The sequence below is a fragment of the Carcharhinus amblyrhynchos genome, chromosome 5, assembly GCF_965287045.1.
Source record: "Carcharhinus amblyrhynchos chromosome 5, sCarAmb.v2.hapA, whole genome shotgun sequence".
In the NCBI taxonomy this organism is placed as follows: Eukaryota; Metazoa; Chordata; class Chondrichthyes; order Carcharhiniformes; family Carcharhinidae; genus Carcharhinus; species Carcharhinus amblyrhynchos.
Window position 1 is genome coordinate 103,257,237 of NC_137328.1, and position 17,086 is coordinate 103,274,322.

A 17,086-nucleotide genomic window follows, 5' to 3' on the forward strand; every position below is an offset into this window, starting at 1 on the left:
TTAATCTAGTGTTGTGAAACTTCTTACTGTATCCACCCAAGTCCAATGCTGGCATCTCCACATCATACTACATCATACAGATAGCAAAAGTTTCTACAGATATATAAAATGAAAAAGATTGGCTTAAGGAAACATTGGTCCTTTAGGGGATGAGAAGGGGAATAACTGGAAACGAGAAAATGGCTGAAACATTGAACAAGTATTTTGTGTCATTTTTCAGTGGAAGACACAAATAACATGGCAAAAATTGATTACAGGAAGGCCAAGGCAGGTGAGGACCTAGAAACTTTCATTATCATGAAAGAAGTAGTGTTAGCCAAGTTAATGGGGCTAAAGGTAGACAAGTGTCCTGGTCTGGATGGAATGAATCCCAGGGTACTAAAAGAGATGGCAGGACAAATAGCAAATGCACTAGTGGTAATTTACCAAAATTTGCTGGACTCTGCAATGGTTCCCGCAGATTGGAAAACAGCAAATGTGACATCACTGTTTAAAAAAGGATGTAGATAAAAGGCGGGTAACTATAGACTCGTTAGCATAACTTCTGTAGTGGAGAAAATGCTCCAATCTATCATCAAGGAAGAAATAGCGAGATATCTGGATATAAATTGTCCCATTGATAAGACACAGGATGGGTTTATGAAAGGAAAATCAAGTTTGCCTAATTTGGTGAAATTTTTTGAGGACATTACATGTGCAGTGGAGACAATGGGGAACCTGTGGATGTCGTGTATCTGGATTTCCAGAAGGCATTTGGCAAGGTGCCACACCAAAGACTGCTACATAATATGAAAGTGCATAGGTATTATGGGTAATGGATAGAGGATTAGTTAACTAACAGAAAGCAAAGAGGGGGTAAATGGGTGTTTTTCTGGTTGGCGATCAGTGACTAGTGGTGTGCCTCAAGGATCGGAGTTGGGACCACAATTGTTTACGATTTACACAGATGATTTGGAGTTGGGGATTAAGTGCAGTGTGTCAAAATTCACAGATGACACTAAGGTGAGTGTTAGAGCTAAGTGTGCAGAGTATGCTGATTGTCAGCAAAGGGACATAGATAGCCTAAGTGAGTGGGCAAGGGTCTGGCAGATGCAATACAATGTTGGTAAATGCGAGATCATCCATTTCAGCAGGAATAAAGCAAGATGGAGTATTATTTAAATGGTTAAAAATTGCAGCATGCTTCTGTGCAGAGGGTTTGCAGATGCAGCAGGTAATTAAGAAGGCAGATGGAATTTTGTCTTTCATTGCTAGAGGGATGGAGTTTAAAAACGGCAAAGTTATGATGCAGCTGTATACGGTGCTGGTGAGGCCACACCTGGGGTACTGTGTATAGTTTTGGTTTCCTTACTTGAGAAAGGATATACTGGCATTGGAGGGGGTGCAGAGGAGATTCACTAGGTTGATTCAGGAGTTGAGAGGGTTGGCTTATGAGGAGAGACTGAGTAGACTGGGGCTATACTCATTGGAAGTCAGAAAAATGAGGGAAGATCATATAGAAACACATAAGACTATGAAGTGAATAGATAAGATAGAAGCAGGAAGTTGTTAAGGGTTATGGGTAGAAAGCAGGAAAGTGGAGCTGATCCACTTCAGATCAGCCACAATCTTATTGAATGGCGGAGCTGGCTTGAAGGGCTAGATGGCCTACTCCTGCTCCTATTTCTTATGTACTTATGTTCTTATTGTTTTCATTAGTGGGTGAAACTAGAACTAGGGAGCATAGCCTCAAAATAACGGGAAACAGATTTAGGACTGAGTTGAGGAGGAACTTCTTCACACAAAGGATTGTGAATCTGTGGAATTCTCTGCCCAGTGAAGCAGCTGAGGCTACCTCATTGAATGTTTTTAAGGCAAGGGTAGATAAATTTTTGAACAGTAAAGGAATTAAGGGTTCTGGTGAGCGGGCGGGTGAGTGGAACTGAGTTGACAAAAGGATCAGCCATGAGCTTATTGAATGGCGGAGCAGGTTCGAGAGGCCAGATGACCTAATCCAAATCCAATTTTGACCCTATTAAATAAAACAAAAACAAGATCTTTTAGCAAAATATGACCAATAGTTTACAGTCAATAAGCTTCTAGTTCTTACGTACCTGAAGGAGGAGGTGTTTGTACCACTGCTTTACAACTAAACACTCAATGGTAAGCCATTGGACATGGATTTCTTTCTCATTTGTAGGCAAACTGTACATACCTCACTCGTTCTGAATGTTGGACTTAAGAGTTTCTTGTGATAGATTTGACTTTCAGCAGCTTGTGGTTTGAGGCTCCAGCTGTGACTGAAGCGAGATATTAATGGTTTTGATTTTAAAGTCTTCAACAATCGATGAGCTTACCATGTAGACAGGGTTACTGTGAAGGTGGCAGTGTCAACCACTATTCCCTCAGGTCCTTCCCAAAACAAAAGTGCCCTTCACAACACATGAGCCCTGTCAGTGGGCAGTTCAATATAAAACGTAGCTTGAAATATTTATCTTTCCGCCCACAAGCCATGGGTGCTGTTATTGGCTAGAATTGGATTTACCTGGAGAGAGACCACTAAAAATAAACACATTACTATCACCCTGAGGCCAAGAGTGCCACAGAGGCCTGTGGTGTCCATGCTTTAGATATAAAATGGATTAATCTCTCAGTGGACAAAATTGAAATGGCCCAACGGTTTTTACATTTCTTGTCAAAAACAATTTCTGCAACAGAAGCCCATGAGGATAAAACTGGATTGATGCGAAAATGTGATATCCGCAGGCTCACTGACAAAAGTTTGATAGATAATTGTCTTTGGGGACAAATGGACATTTTGCAAGTTTATTAGTGATGCTTCAATGGATTGAAAGAACCGAACTGTGCAAAGCATCAACACAATAATTATATTAATAGAAATGCCAACTCTGCAACGCTCTGTTCCTGTTTTGTGGCCTGCCAACAGATATATTTCAACATTATGGGGTTTAACAGGATTAGCCAGGACAGATGCAGGGAGGATGTTCCCTATGGTGGGGGAGTCCAGAACCAGGGGTCACCGTCTGAGGGTACAGGGTAGGCCATTTAGGACGGAGGTGAGGAGACATTTCTTCACCCAAAGAGTGGTGAGCCTATGGAATTCATTACCACAGGAAGTAGTTGATGCCAAAACATTGAATGTATTCAAGGGGCAGCTAGATATAGCACTTGGGGCGAATGGGATCAAAGGTTATGAGGAAAAAGCAGAATTAAGCTATTGAGTTGGATGATCAGCCATGATCATATGAATGGCAGAGCAAGCTCAAAGGGCCTCCTATTCCTATCTTCTATGTTTCTAACCTGCTTTGTCCTAGATCCCTAAAAGTTTTTTTTCTTTTTTATGCCAGAGACTTCTTAATTTGAAAAAAAAAATGCACATTGAAACCAATGGTACAGAGTATCACTAACAACAACTCACATTTGTATAGCACCCAGAATGTAGGACACCTTTCAAAACCAGGCAAAAATGGATTGTGAGTCGAAGAAGCAGATGGGGGATCAGGGGGTGGGAGACGCAATGAGGTGGCTTTTGAGGAAGATCTTAATGTAAGTGGGGGTGGTGGAGAAGAGGGGGTGAAGTTCGTGAGGAAATTCCACAGCTTGTGGACTAGGCAGCTGAAGACACAGGGGGCAAAACGGGAGAGGCAGGAAACAGTCAGAGGAATAGAGGGGCTGATATGTCTGGACAGGACAATTTTACAGTGGTTTTGAGTTCAGTGTCTGTCTGGTGTTGTTTGCTGATGAGGGGTGGTTGTGAGCTTGTTCTAAATTTCACCTGCCAACATACAGGACAGGTTGAAGGTTGAGCCTCTCCTGCCCAGGCCTGGTTGTTGGCGTAATGGCTGCCCTGCTCTCCCCATTGCTACATCATTGCAAATAATATCTTATTGAGCTCCATCTCAATAATCGCCAGTTCATCTTCTGTGATTCTGCACGTGGGGCATTGTTTGAGAAGAACAGAGAACGTTAAGGGGAGGTTTAAGAAAGGTGTTTAAGGTGATCAGGGTGAGGGGTGTTGTTAGAATAGCTAAGGAAAACTGTTCCCATTGACAGGAGGGTCAATGACCAGCAAACACAGATTCAGGATAATTACCAAAAGAATCAAATAATCTATGAAAAAGGAGCAGAAGTAGACCATCTGGTTCACTGAGCCTGCTCCACCATTCAATACAATTGTACCTGATCTTAACAGTGTGAGTCGGATCAAGATGAGATTTTGGTTTGTCAGGGAATTAGTGATATTGGGATTGGATAGGAAAATGAAGATGAAACCCAAGATCAGGCACTATTGTATAGAATGGTGGAGCAGGCTTGATGGACCATATTGTCTACTGCTGTTCCTATGCCTCCTGTGCAGTAATTTTATAGGGAGCTCTTCACTGTGATCATCTATCCGTGGCTATCTGTTGCCATCCGTTGTTCTTTTTTACCTCTAAATACTCGCTTCTGCTGATCAAAGTTCCTCTGATTCTAACAGTTTATGCATAAACCCAAACTTCAGGTTAGCTATTTGTTTCAACTGCCTGTTTGATGGTTTAAAGCCCATCCACTAATCACCTTTTGAGTTCTGGGTAAGTGAGCACCTCTTATTAAACAAAGGGATCGGTGCGGGGGCAGAGGGGAACATAAGTGGATGAACGGACAGTCTCAATTTTTGTAACAAAGAAGCCCAGGAGGTCTTGTGCAGTTGTAGTTAGGGATAAGGTCGGACAGGGCATTGGGAAAGTGTTTAAGGAGAATGTTAGGAGTGCCAAAAAGAAACTGAGGGCCATCTTTAATCTCCATGGCGACACTACAGTGGCCAGTAGTTTTGTAAAAGGAGAACGAGGCTTGTCCTTTTCAAGAGTAATTAGGGCTAGGTAATAAATGCTGGCCTAACCATCAAAGCCCACATTCCTTGAATGAATAAAAATAAGATAATTCCCATGTAATCCAGTTAGGTTTGTTGTTAGATGATTGCACAAGGGATATGCTCCTGTTGCTGGGTGATCCTTGATGGACCAAGATTGGGGGTGTGGGGACAAACCAAGGGGATTGGCGTCAGTGGGAGAGAGTGAAGGTTTTCTTCTGGGAACAGGGTGTGGTTGAGCAAATCAATATCTTCTGACATTGGGTGAATGATAGGGGATGGGAGGTGTAAAGGGGAGACAGAACATACCGTTAACTATTTCAGATCAATCAAGCAAATGCCAATTTTGATGGTGACAGATGAAAAATTTTACAATGAAGAATCTTTTTAAATATATTCATTCATACTCATGGGATATGGGCATCACTGGCTTGGCCAGCATTTACTGCCTATCCCTAATTGCCCTTGAACTGAATGACTTGCTAGGCCATTTCAGAGAGCAATTAAGAGTCAACCACATTGCTGTGGCTCTGGCGTCTCCTGTCAGCCACACCAGATAAGGAGAGCAGATTTCCTTCCCTATGGGGGCACTAGATCTTTATGGACCCCATTTTTATTTTTGTAACAAAGAAGCCCAGGAGGTCTTGCACAGTTGTAGTTAGAGATAAGGTCAGGGTGTAAGGGATTGGGAGTAATTGGATAGTTGACTGGGGCTGTAAGGGAATGGGAGCAGTTGGTTAGTTCTTTCAAAGACCTGGCTTCATGGTTATCATTGGACTTTTAGTTCAAGATTTATTTTATTCAATTCAAATTTTAGTATTTGCCACGGTGGGATTTGAACATGTGTCTTAGAGCATTACCCAAGGTCTTGATTACTAGCCCAGTGACAATACCACTATGCCATTGCCTCCCAGGAGCATCAGTAACGTAGGATTTAGAAATAGTGTAGGAGTGTTTGTAAAGTGTCTGAGCCACTTAAATTACTTGGAGGCAATGTAAAAAAACAAGTGAGATGTGAGGATACCCAGCCCGATGTCACGTGGTTTGAAACTCCAGCCACTTCTGGGGTAAAATTGATCTTGGCCGGTGGTGCAAAATGGGTGCCTGTCAATCAGCAGATATTCGATATCTTCTTTCCCATCACAATTATTGGAATCAAAGATATTAGGGAATTGCAGGTTCAGATGGTAGGCGGAGGAAATTTGGCTAGACAGCTGTTTTTTCCATCCTAGCACTCCAACATAAAGAACCATGAGTATTTACAGATGTAGATGCCAGCCAAGTGTCACAGTGAACCTGTCTGCCAGCAATTCAAACTAAGTCTTCAACCTTAACGTTGGTTTCCGAATCATGTGCCTCTAGACCAAGCTGTAAGTTTTCACACATAGCTGTAAATATTTGTGGAATATATTGAGCGCAGCATGATACATTAATCATAATGTCACCTTCCAAGGGGAAGATGCATAAGGATGCAGTTTTACTAAAGATTTGAAATCAGGAATATTTACAGTGATTGGGGGCTGGCAGACTTACTGTGGAATCTGCATCCGTTTTTGGCCAGTCCTCATCTTCATCTTAACTGGGGAGTAGGGGAATGGGAGTAATTGGGTAGTTCTTTCAAAGACCTGGCTCAGGCATGATGGGCTGAATGGCCTCCTTTATGCTGCATCATTCTATGATCTCCGAACTGAAGTCAATTGATTATAAAATTGTAAATCAAGTGTCCAACCTGAAAGCAGTTATTTTAGCTTAAATCAGTATTGAAGTAATTTCATAGAATTCTATAGTGCAGAAGGAGGCCATTCAGCCCATTGGGTCTGCACCAACCATAATCCCACCCACACCCTTTCTCCATAACAACATGCATTTATCCTAGTTAGTCCCCCTGACACTAAGGCACAATTTAGCATGGCCAATCCACCTAACCTGCGTCATCTTTGAATCATAGAATCATAGAACCCTACAGTGCAGAAAGAGGCCCTTCGGCCCATCAAGTCTGCACCGAACACAATCCCACCCAGGCTCTACTCCATATCCCTACATATTATACCCACTAATCCCTCTAACCTACGCATCCCTGGACACTAAGGGGCAATTTCTTAGCATGGCCAATCAACCTAACCCGCACATCTTTGAACTGTGGGAGGAAACTGGAGCACCTGGAGGAAACCCACCCAGACATGGGGAGAATGTACAAACTCCACACAGACATTGACCCAAATTGAGAATCCTACCTGGGTCCCTGGCGACATGAGGCAGCAGTGCTAACCACTGCGCAACTGTGCTGCCCTAAAGGGTGAAAGATCACATTGTACAAGGGTCCCTTGAAAGTCCCTATGAGAACAGGTATCAGCAGCTATGAGGACAGCAGCCTGAACCTGCAAATGACTGACCTGGACTTGAATGGGAACAAGCTGAGATTTATGAGTTCAGTCTGTGCTTCCACTATGCAATGGAAAAGAAGGCATTGTCACAATTGTTCTCACAGAATTGTGAGATAGGTTATGAAGCACCTCATGAGGCACCTTATGAAGATAGGTTGAGGGAGCTCGGTCTCTTCTCCCTGGAGAGACGAAGGTTGAGAAGCGACCTGATAGAGGTTTATAAAATGTTGAGAGGAACAGATAGGGTGGATCCTTGGAGGTTATTTCCCAGGGCTGAAATGGTCACTATGAGAGGACACAGGTTTAAGATGCTGGGAAGCAAGTACAGAGGAGATGCTAGGGGTAAGTTTTTCAGTCAGAGGGTGGTGAGTGAGTGGAATCGGCTGCCATCGGTGGTGGTAGAGGCGAACTCGCTGGGGTCTTTTAAAAGACTTCTGGATGAGTATATGGGATCTAATGGGATTGGGAGTTACAGATATCCTATGGCTTGGTAGGTATAGATGTGATCGGCGCAACTTGTGGGCTGAAGGGCCTGTTTGTGCTGTAGTGTTCTATGTTGGATGTTCTAGAATTGCCCACCACTCCCACACTGCGCCATGTCAGAACCAGACCTCTCCCTAGTAAAGGTGTCAGGCTTTTTGGCAGAGTTGTCATTGCACCAAGCATTTCCATGTGCATGCCCAAGAGCGTCAGGACACGGCCCATCAATGTCCTTACCTGAGTGCTCAACAGCAGGACTCAGGTCTGACCTCCCTCACTGGGGAGCTGGGCACCTGCACTATTCTTTCCCCTGGCCCAGGCTGGATAGGGATTTCATGGTTATGACGGTGAGCCAGTCCACCAGCCAGTCGCAACCCCGTCATGGTTAAATTCCAATCATGATGTGGATATGCCGGCGTTGGACTGGGGTAAACACAGTAAAAAGTCTGACAACACCAGGTTTAAGTCCAACTGATTTATTTGATGGTAAACTCACAAGCTTTCGAGGTTACCCTCTTGATTCACCTGACGAAGAGGGTAACCTCGAAAGCTAGTGAGTTTACTATCAAATAAACTGGTTGGACTTAACCTGGTGTTATCAGACTTTTTACTGTAAATTCCAATCAGGCAGAATATCTTACCCAGGCTCTCTCCCCCACCCTATCCCTGTAATCCCACACATTTACCATGGCAATTCCCTCTATCCTATACATCGTGGGACACTAAGGGGCAATTTAGCATGGCCAGTCTACCTAACCTGCACATCTTTGGACAGTGGGAAGAAACCCAATCAGACAAGAGTAGAATGTGCAAACTTCATCCACACACTGTCATCCAAGGCCAGAATTAAAGCTGGGTTCTCGGAGCTGTGAAGCAGCAGTGCTAACCACCGTATCACCCCATATTCTACCATTCCCATCTTTCTTCCCGCTTAAAGACTCTTCTGTAACCAATTGTATCACCTGCTGCAAGCTGAACACAGTGTCCTTTTAAGAGATATGGGTTGGTATTAAATCGTGCAGGGTGGCTTTAAGGAATGCTAGCCTCACATGGACTTGGGTTCCCCACTGAGGCCAACAACCATAGTCAAAGTAATGGACTGCCCATGACTATCATCATAAGGAGGGGGCAGCATAAAGTTCACATACTGCCTGCAATGCAACAGATGCAGCTTAATCGAGCCTCATGATCTCCACGTATATTTTATAACTTTATCTAATTTTCACCCCTAATATTTTTACCTATAGAAACAAGAACACCTTCCATGGAAAAGTTAAGAGTTATATTTTCTTCACTGTAGTAATTTTTGGAAAAAAAACGTAGATGTGTGTAAACAGGTAAGTGTGACTGGGAGCAAGCGACCATGGGCTTTTTCTCCGATTCTATCTTTCTTCTGTCTTTTCCCCTCTCAAAATACAGGAAGGAGAATGGTGGAAAAAAACAGATTACTTGGAAAGCCTTCTGGAAGGTCATTCAGAAAAATAATGTCTTTTAGAGGAGGAAATCTGCCATCATTATCTGGTCTGGCCTACAAGTGACTCCATACCCACAATGTGGTTGACTCTAGAATGTTGGAGCAAACCATTTCCAGGGTAATTAGGGATGGGTAATGAATCCTGACCATGCCAGTGATGCCCATATCCCTTGAAAGAACAAAACAAAGAACAAGAGGAGTCTTGGAGGCATTGTAAAAGTAAAAAGAGACAACTTGAATGAACGCACTTTGTGAGGGCAAAATTTCCCCAGAATACTAACAAGCCGGGAATCGAACCCGGGTCCCTGGTGCTAACAAAGTGCTGTGAAAATGTAACTTTCATCCCTTCAAAATAGACATAATAGTTGGAATTTTCACAAAAAAATGGCAAAGTGTCAGGTTCAGTCAGAAACTGACATGTTTCTCCCCAGAGAAACGGGCAGGTTTTCCAACGAGATCTTCCCTCTCTTTGCCATTCTTTTGAAGGGGGGGACATGTTTTGCATTGCCATTGTGAGTGACAGAGAGTAAAGATGCCAGCAAACCTTTTTGCAGAACTTAGGGCACTGTTTTTAAAGGGTGCCCCAAATTCAAATTGAATTCAAGGGTTTTGAATTTCCCTTTGTGATATGTTGTTTTCACATTTCATAGCATCTACACTGCAGAAGTAGGCCATTTGGCCCATCGAGTCAACACCCACAACATTCCTACCCAGGTCCTATCCCTGTTTACCCTGCTAATCCCCCAGACACTAAGGGGCAATTTAGCATGGCCAATCAACCTGACCCACACATTTTTGGACTGTGAGAGGGAATTGGAGGAAACCCACACAGACATGGGGTGAATGTGCAAACTACACACAGGCAGTCACTCGAGGCCAGAATTGAACCTGAGTCCCTGGCGCTGTGAGGCAGCAGTGCTAACCACTGTGCCACCGTGCCGCCCATTTGTAAAGATGCTATATAAATATAAATTGTTGATGCAGGGAGTGGGGGGTGGGTGGGGGAACAGACGAATGACTTGTGTGAGTTCTGTACAGAAGACATCCAGTGCTAATGCTGTGATTTGTCTGTCATTCTGACATGCTTAGCGAAGTCGCTTGATTTGTGCCAGTTCTTAACCAGGCTATTAGCTCATGTTCTACACGTTGATGAGGAGTTTTCTCATGGGGTTGGGGGGGTGGGTGAAAAAGTGGGAACTAAAATTTCTAACTTTTGCTGAGTCTACCTAAATGAAACTGCAAATGCATCAAAGCTTCCTGCTCCTGGTATTTTCACTGTGTTGACACAAACATATGTGTCTCTGTTGGACCTTATCCTGTACAAAGGTCATGAGAAAATTATGCACAAAGAAGACGATTGGCTCATCTTAGCACATCCATTCAGGGAGATGTTAAAGTTACTTACTGCAGCCTTCACCAGTTTTTCAATAATTCAAGGCTTTTTACCTCTTCAAATCTATCCAGCAATCCATTTCCTCTATTGATCATTGCACAGAATTACCTTGTAGCACATCAGCTGGCCATCTGCCCCAACAAGTCCATCCTGACGTTTATGCTCCTCTTAAGCTTCCTCCCAACCTTCCTAGCCCCCATTCGCTTCTCCTTCATACACTTATCTAACTTCCCCTTAAATGCATCAATACTATTCATCTCAGCCACTTCTTGTGGTAGCAAGTCCCACATTCTCACCATTTTCTGTTAGAGAAGTTTAACTTCCTGTTTGATTTCTTGATGATTATCTTATATTGAAGGTCTCAAATGTTGCTCTTCCTGACAAATGGAACCATACTCTTGTTCGGTGCAGGGGGTGGCTGGTGGATTTTATAGAGCCTTCAAGAGTGTGAAACATAGCACGCAGGGTGACTGAATTAGGCCATAACTAAAATTCCTATTTAAAATGACCCCTTACCTTCCTGATTGGGAGGCATTGGGCAGCACAGTGTTTAGCGCTACTGTCTCACAGCGCCAGTCACCTGGGTTCGATTCCCGGCTTGGGTCACTGTCTATGTGGAGTCTGCACATTCTTCGTGTGTCTGCGTGGGTTTCCTCTGGGTGCTCCGGTTTTCTCTGACTACCTGAAAGACATGCTGGCTAGGTGCATTGTCCGTGCTAAATTCTCCCACAGTGTACCCGACCAGGTGCCAGAGTGTGGCGGTTAGGGGATTTTCACAGTAACTTCACTGTAGTGTTAATGTAAGCCTACTTGTGACTAATAAATAAACTTTAAAGATAAAGTCAGTGGCAGGTGAGCTACGGGTAGTACCTGGTTCACATTTGTTTAAAGGTGGCACACGGCAGTGAGCTTTGTGTGGTTATGTTGGAGGTCAGCGGTTTTCCTTGTTGAACTCTGTGGCACAAGGGAAAGGAGCCAGTGAATGGTAGCTTGCATGGAGGCTTGGGATCAATGAGAATGAGTTAGTGGTATGGGGGTTGGTGGGGGTGGGGGTTGTGAATTGGGGTTGGGATCATGGAGGTGTGAAAGATAGAAGGTCCTGATGTCCTGTGTCTTGGGTGTGGTGGCTGGTAATGGGGACGACTGCAAAAACATTTCTCAAGATGGTGCTGGAGTGAAGGCAACTTCTTGCAAACTGTGTGCAGCATACCTTCTAATTTTATCTTTTACTCTCATTCGAAGCTGCTAAAACTTCATTCTAACTCTTTTAAACTCTCTATCAATGCTATATTCTCCACACACTCATTTCCTTCCCTCTGAATGCTATACTTTGTCTGTTCACTATGCAAGAAACAACACTTTTCACTGTATACTAATACATGCGACAATAATAAATCAAATCAAAGTCAAAGAACAGTCAGTCGAGATAAAGAAATGAAGGGCCTATAGTCAGTACAGTCCACATATGGATGCATCTCAGGGTATTAGCTGGCAGAGTGCTTACAGGGATTTGAGTTCACAACATTTCAATTATCCCTAGTGGGTGATCACGAACAATGTCCTTTACGATGCAGAGAAGGAGGACCAGCTGAGCCTAGACTTTCAACCATGTCCCACAGAGTGACAAGGACAACACAAGAACATTCAATACAAAATGAACAAAAACACACCGTTGCTTTTCCCACAGTAAAGGAAATGGCCCTAACTCCCCTGTAACTATCAGCATGTGAAAACCATGAGGTGTGCCAGCATATTTAACTCTTTACTAACTTACAAATAAACATGAGATACACAAGCATAAAGAAAAGCAATCTAAGTGAAATATTGACAAGTGAAATATTAATTTGAAAAAACACCCTTTAAGCTTTCAATAAATATTTTGTTAATAGCAATGGAGCTGGGCAGGAAAGTTTTGGCCACGATGAAACACCTCATTGTTTGACCAGGAGGTTCGTTTATACCTTGTCCGTAGTGGATGCACTGGCAGCTGACAGTGGATTTCACCAATGACAATCTTCCTCTGTCATGTGATTATATGTGACTCGTGCACATTGCCTGCACTTGAAATTTTCATTGTAAGTGCGGGGAAACCAGTAAAAAAGCAAAAGACTGGAAGTGGTGCCCACTTCAGATTCCATCATGGGGAACAATGTGTCATGGTTACAATCCCCAACTCTATGCCTACTTTATCAAATTTCAGAATTTCAAGGAACTTTTTTAGATGGTAGCCTTCCCTTTTCAAGAAAACATAGAAATTGGAATTTCAGCTCCAAAATCAAAATAGTCAGGAATTCGAAATTCAGTCACCAAGTTACTCGTTTCCTGGTATCTATAACCTCATAGCTCTGACAATGTCTTTGTTAGTCTTTTTTGCATCATTTCCAGTCCCTCTATACCCTTCTAACAATATCTTGCACACATTATTTGAAGGCTCTATACAAGTTCTGCTGCCTCACAGCGCCAGGGATCTGGGTTCAATTCCCGCCTTGGGTCGCCATCATTGTGGAGTCTGCACATTCTTTCTGTGTTTCCTCCGGGTGTTTTGGTTTCCTCCCACAGTCCGAAAGATGTACTGGTTAAGTGCATTGGCCATGTTAAATTCTCCCTTAGGGTACCAGAACAGGTGCTGGAGTGTGGTGACTAGGGGATTTTCACAGTAACTGCATTGCCATGTTAATGTAAGCTTGTGACACTAATAAACTTACTTAAAAAAACTTACTTTTTAACCCTATTACTTTAGAAATAAACCCTCTTTTTTTGTTATGACTTTATTTATCTGTGTAGCAACTTTTAGTTATTTATCTACTTATACTCCCAGATCCCATTGCTATTTTACCCTGTATGGATTCTTATTTTCGGAGTAACTTGTGCTCTCAATTTCTCTCACCAAAATATTTTACCTCACATTTGTCTGTGTTGCAGTTTATTTTCCTCTTCTATGCACATTCTGCAAGTTTGTAACAGTTCTCCTGTATTGACTATCCTTTGCAATGAGATGCTATCCACAAATTTAACAATCCAAATCATTAATATAAATTGTAAACAACTATGGTACCAGCACAGATCCTAACTTCTGTCACTCTGAATGGCTGCCCTTTACCCCTTAGCTTCTGCTTTCAGTGAGTCTTTGTGTGAATAAGGATTCTTTGATGTCAACCTGAATTAATCTTTTACTAATCTGAGCTGTTGGCGCCTCGTCCTACCCTTACAGTTGAATTTAAAGTATGTCTTGGGTTTAGTTTTTCCATGTTATTTAACTTTGATAAGTTTACCTCTACAGTGTCTCCTTTCAATACAGGAAAATATAAACATAGCTTTATCCTCTAGAGTCATAGAGGCTTACAACATGGAAACAGACCCTTCAGCCCAACTTGTCCATGCCGCCCAGTTTTTAACCACTAAGCTAGTCCCAGTTGCCTGCATTTGGCCAATATCCCTTTATACCAATCTTACCATGTAACTGTTCAAATGCTTTTTAAAAGAAAAAATTGTACTTGCCTCTACTACTACCTCTGGCAGCTTGTTCCAGACACTCACCTCCCTCTGTGTGAAAAAGTACACCTCTGGACCCTTTTGTATCTCTTCCCTCTCACCTTAAACTTATGACCTCTAGTTTTAGACTCCCCTATCTTTGGGAAAAAATGTCTATTATCTAACTGATCTGTATCCCTCATTGTTTAATAAAATAAAGTCTAGGACCCAGTTCCACTCATTCGTCATGCCAACCATCAACTTCAAGGTCCATGTTTTCATCTTCAAATCCCTTTGCAGGTTAGCCCCTCCCTCCCTCACATTTGTAATTTCCTACTTTCCACCTTCCAGGTTTCATTCAAACTCATTACCACAATCCTTCACTTCACTACTTTGTGAGCACACGTTGGAATCCACTTCTTAACCCCCTCTGCCTCTCTCATCCTTACAACCCAATTTTAACCTAATGCACCTGGTAGGAAGTGGTCAAATTTGGATCTATGTCCACTTAACACTCTTCTGGATTTTCATCTCCATTGACTTCAATGAAGAGTAAGATTGGCATGGTGTAAGAGGGGCATTGAGCCCGAACCTGATGCCCTTCCTGTCAGTTGCGGCCTCAAACATTTAGTATTTAATCTGGGTATAGAATTTGGAATATTCCTGAAATATCCACAATATTATGGAATTAGAAAGTTAATTAAGTCAGGGCTCTGGATTTCCCTGATATCTGTGGCAACAGGAAGTTATACTTCATGTCTTAGGCAAGTTAATGAACATCACTTCACTGTCTGCTCTCTAAATTTCTTTACTTTTCTGACTCTCAGCACTACAAATTTCTCACATATTATGTAACATTAAAGGTGTGTAAAAGTGTACATTTTTGACGTTTTAGATCATAGAAACCCTGTACTGAAGAAGGAGGCCATTCAGCCCATCAAGTCTGCATCGCCAACAATCCCACCCCAGACCCTGTCCCCACAACCCCACACATTGACGCTGCTAATCCCTTTAACCTACACATCCCGGGACACTATCGGCAATTTAGCATGAACAATCAATCTAATCCGCACAACTTTGGACTGTGGGAGGAAACCCACGCAGGCACGGGGAGTGTGTGCAAACTTCACACAGACAGTGTCCAAGCTGGGAATCGAACCCAGGTCCCTGGAGCTGTGAAGTAGTAGTGCTGACCACTGTGCCACACTGCCACCGGGTTGGCACAGTTTTAGGTTTGGCAATGGAGTAGCTTGCTGACACTCTGCTCCTAAATTACAAAAAGCCACCGGGAGAGTGACTAATGGAGTTACAGATCTCCAAGAAAAGTGGCAAGGTCAGGCATCCGAATTTCCTTGATGTCAGTTACTTAATATTATTTCACTGAAAAATACACTGTTCACCAGCAGAGGGAGTTACATGTAAATGTCCTAAGCAATTTAATTTGCTTATAAATTGATGTAATTGTAAAACAAATGTAAGAGGTGAATCCTTGTAAACTTGAGTGCAATATTGATGTCACTATTTTAATGCTCCCTGCAGACTGGGGCAGCACGGTGGCACAATGGTTAGCACAGTGCTGCCTCACAGCGGCAGGGACCCAGGCTGGATGCCACCCCAGGGTGATTGTCTGCGTGGAGTTTGCACGTTCTCCCTGTGTCTGCATGGGTTTCTTCTGGGTGCTGTAGTTGCCTCCCACAGTCCAAAGATGTGCAGGATTGGCTATACTAAATTGCCCCTTAATGTCCCAGTATGTATAGATTAGGGATTAGTGGGGTAAATATGAGCTTGGGTGAGATGCTCTGTCGAAGAGTTAGCACAGACTTGATAGGCCGAATATCCTCCATCTGCAGTGATGCACCAATTGAAGTCAATTGGGAGCAGAGCAAGACTTGCCAGAGATTGGAATCATACCTCGCACAAATGAAGATGGTTGTGGTTATTGAAGGCTAATTATTTCAGTCCTAGTAAGTACATTGCTGCAGAAGTCCCTCAGGCCCACCTTCTGCTGTCTCATTAATTACCTTCCCTTGATCATAAGGTCAGAGTGGGGATGTTTGCTGATGAATTCACATCTCTATTTACCATTCAATAACATTATCACAGAAATTCCCAACACCAATATCTTACATTTTTAGGTTAAAGTTTATTTATTAGTGTTACAAGCAGGCTTACATTAACTTTGCAATGAAGTTACTGTGAAAATCCCCTAGTCGCCACACTCTGCTGCCTGTTTGGGTACACTGAGGGAGAATTTAGCATGGCCAATGCACCTAACCGGCATATCTTTCGGACTGTGGGAGGGAACAGGAGAACCCAAAAGAAATCCATGCAAACAAAACAGCTCATGTTGCTCAGATGTCCTGTAGCAGGCTGGAAGGATGTGGAGCCATGAAGACTGAGGTTACTGTCACATTAATAGGCAATGGGCAGAGCATGTGGCGGTAGAATGAGTCTGCAAATCTTCAAGGTGAAGTCAATAGAGATGCCCAATGCCATCCTTTGGGAAGAGGGAACTACTTCATACACAGTTCCTTTGAGAAGTCTGGGTGTCAGTAATTTTAGAGATGGGAGTGAATGGGTTATATACCTTCAGTGGGAGCCTGTAATCGGTAAGTGAAGTCGGCCCTTCAGCTCACCGACTCCTCCCTTACCAATGTTATTTATTTATTATTAGTGTCACAGGTAGGCGTACATTAACAGTGCAATGAAGTTACACAGGGAGGACATGCAAACTCCACACAGACAATGACCCAAGCTTGGAACTGAGTCCGTGTCCCTGGCACTGTGAGGCAGCAGTGCTAACCACTGTGTCATCGTACCGCCCCAGATATAACTATGTGAGTTGTTACACTGGATCTTTCAGACTGCAATTTACACTGGGTACAGGAGTTGCTTGCTTGCAGGAAACTTTTGTGTATATGGACAGTGCAACTGTGCAAATGAACCCAGGGAACTTGAATTAGTGTAGGGTTTACACAGTTAAAAAGGTCTAGAAACACCTGCATTAACATATTGATACTGTACTGTAAATATAT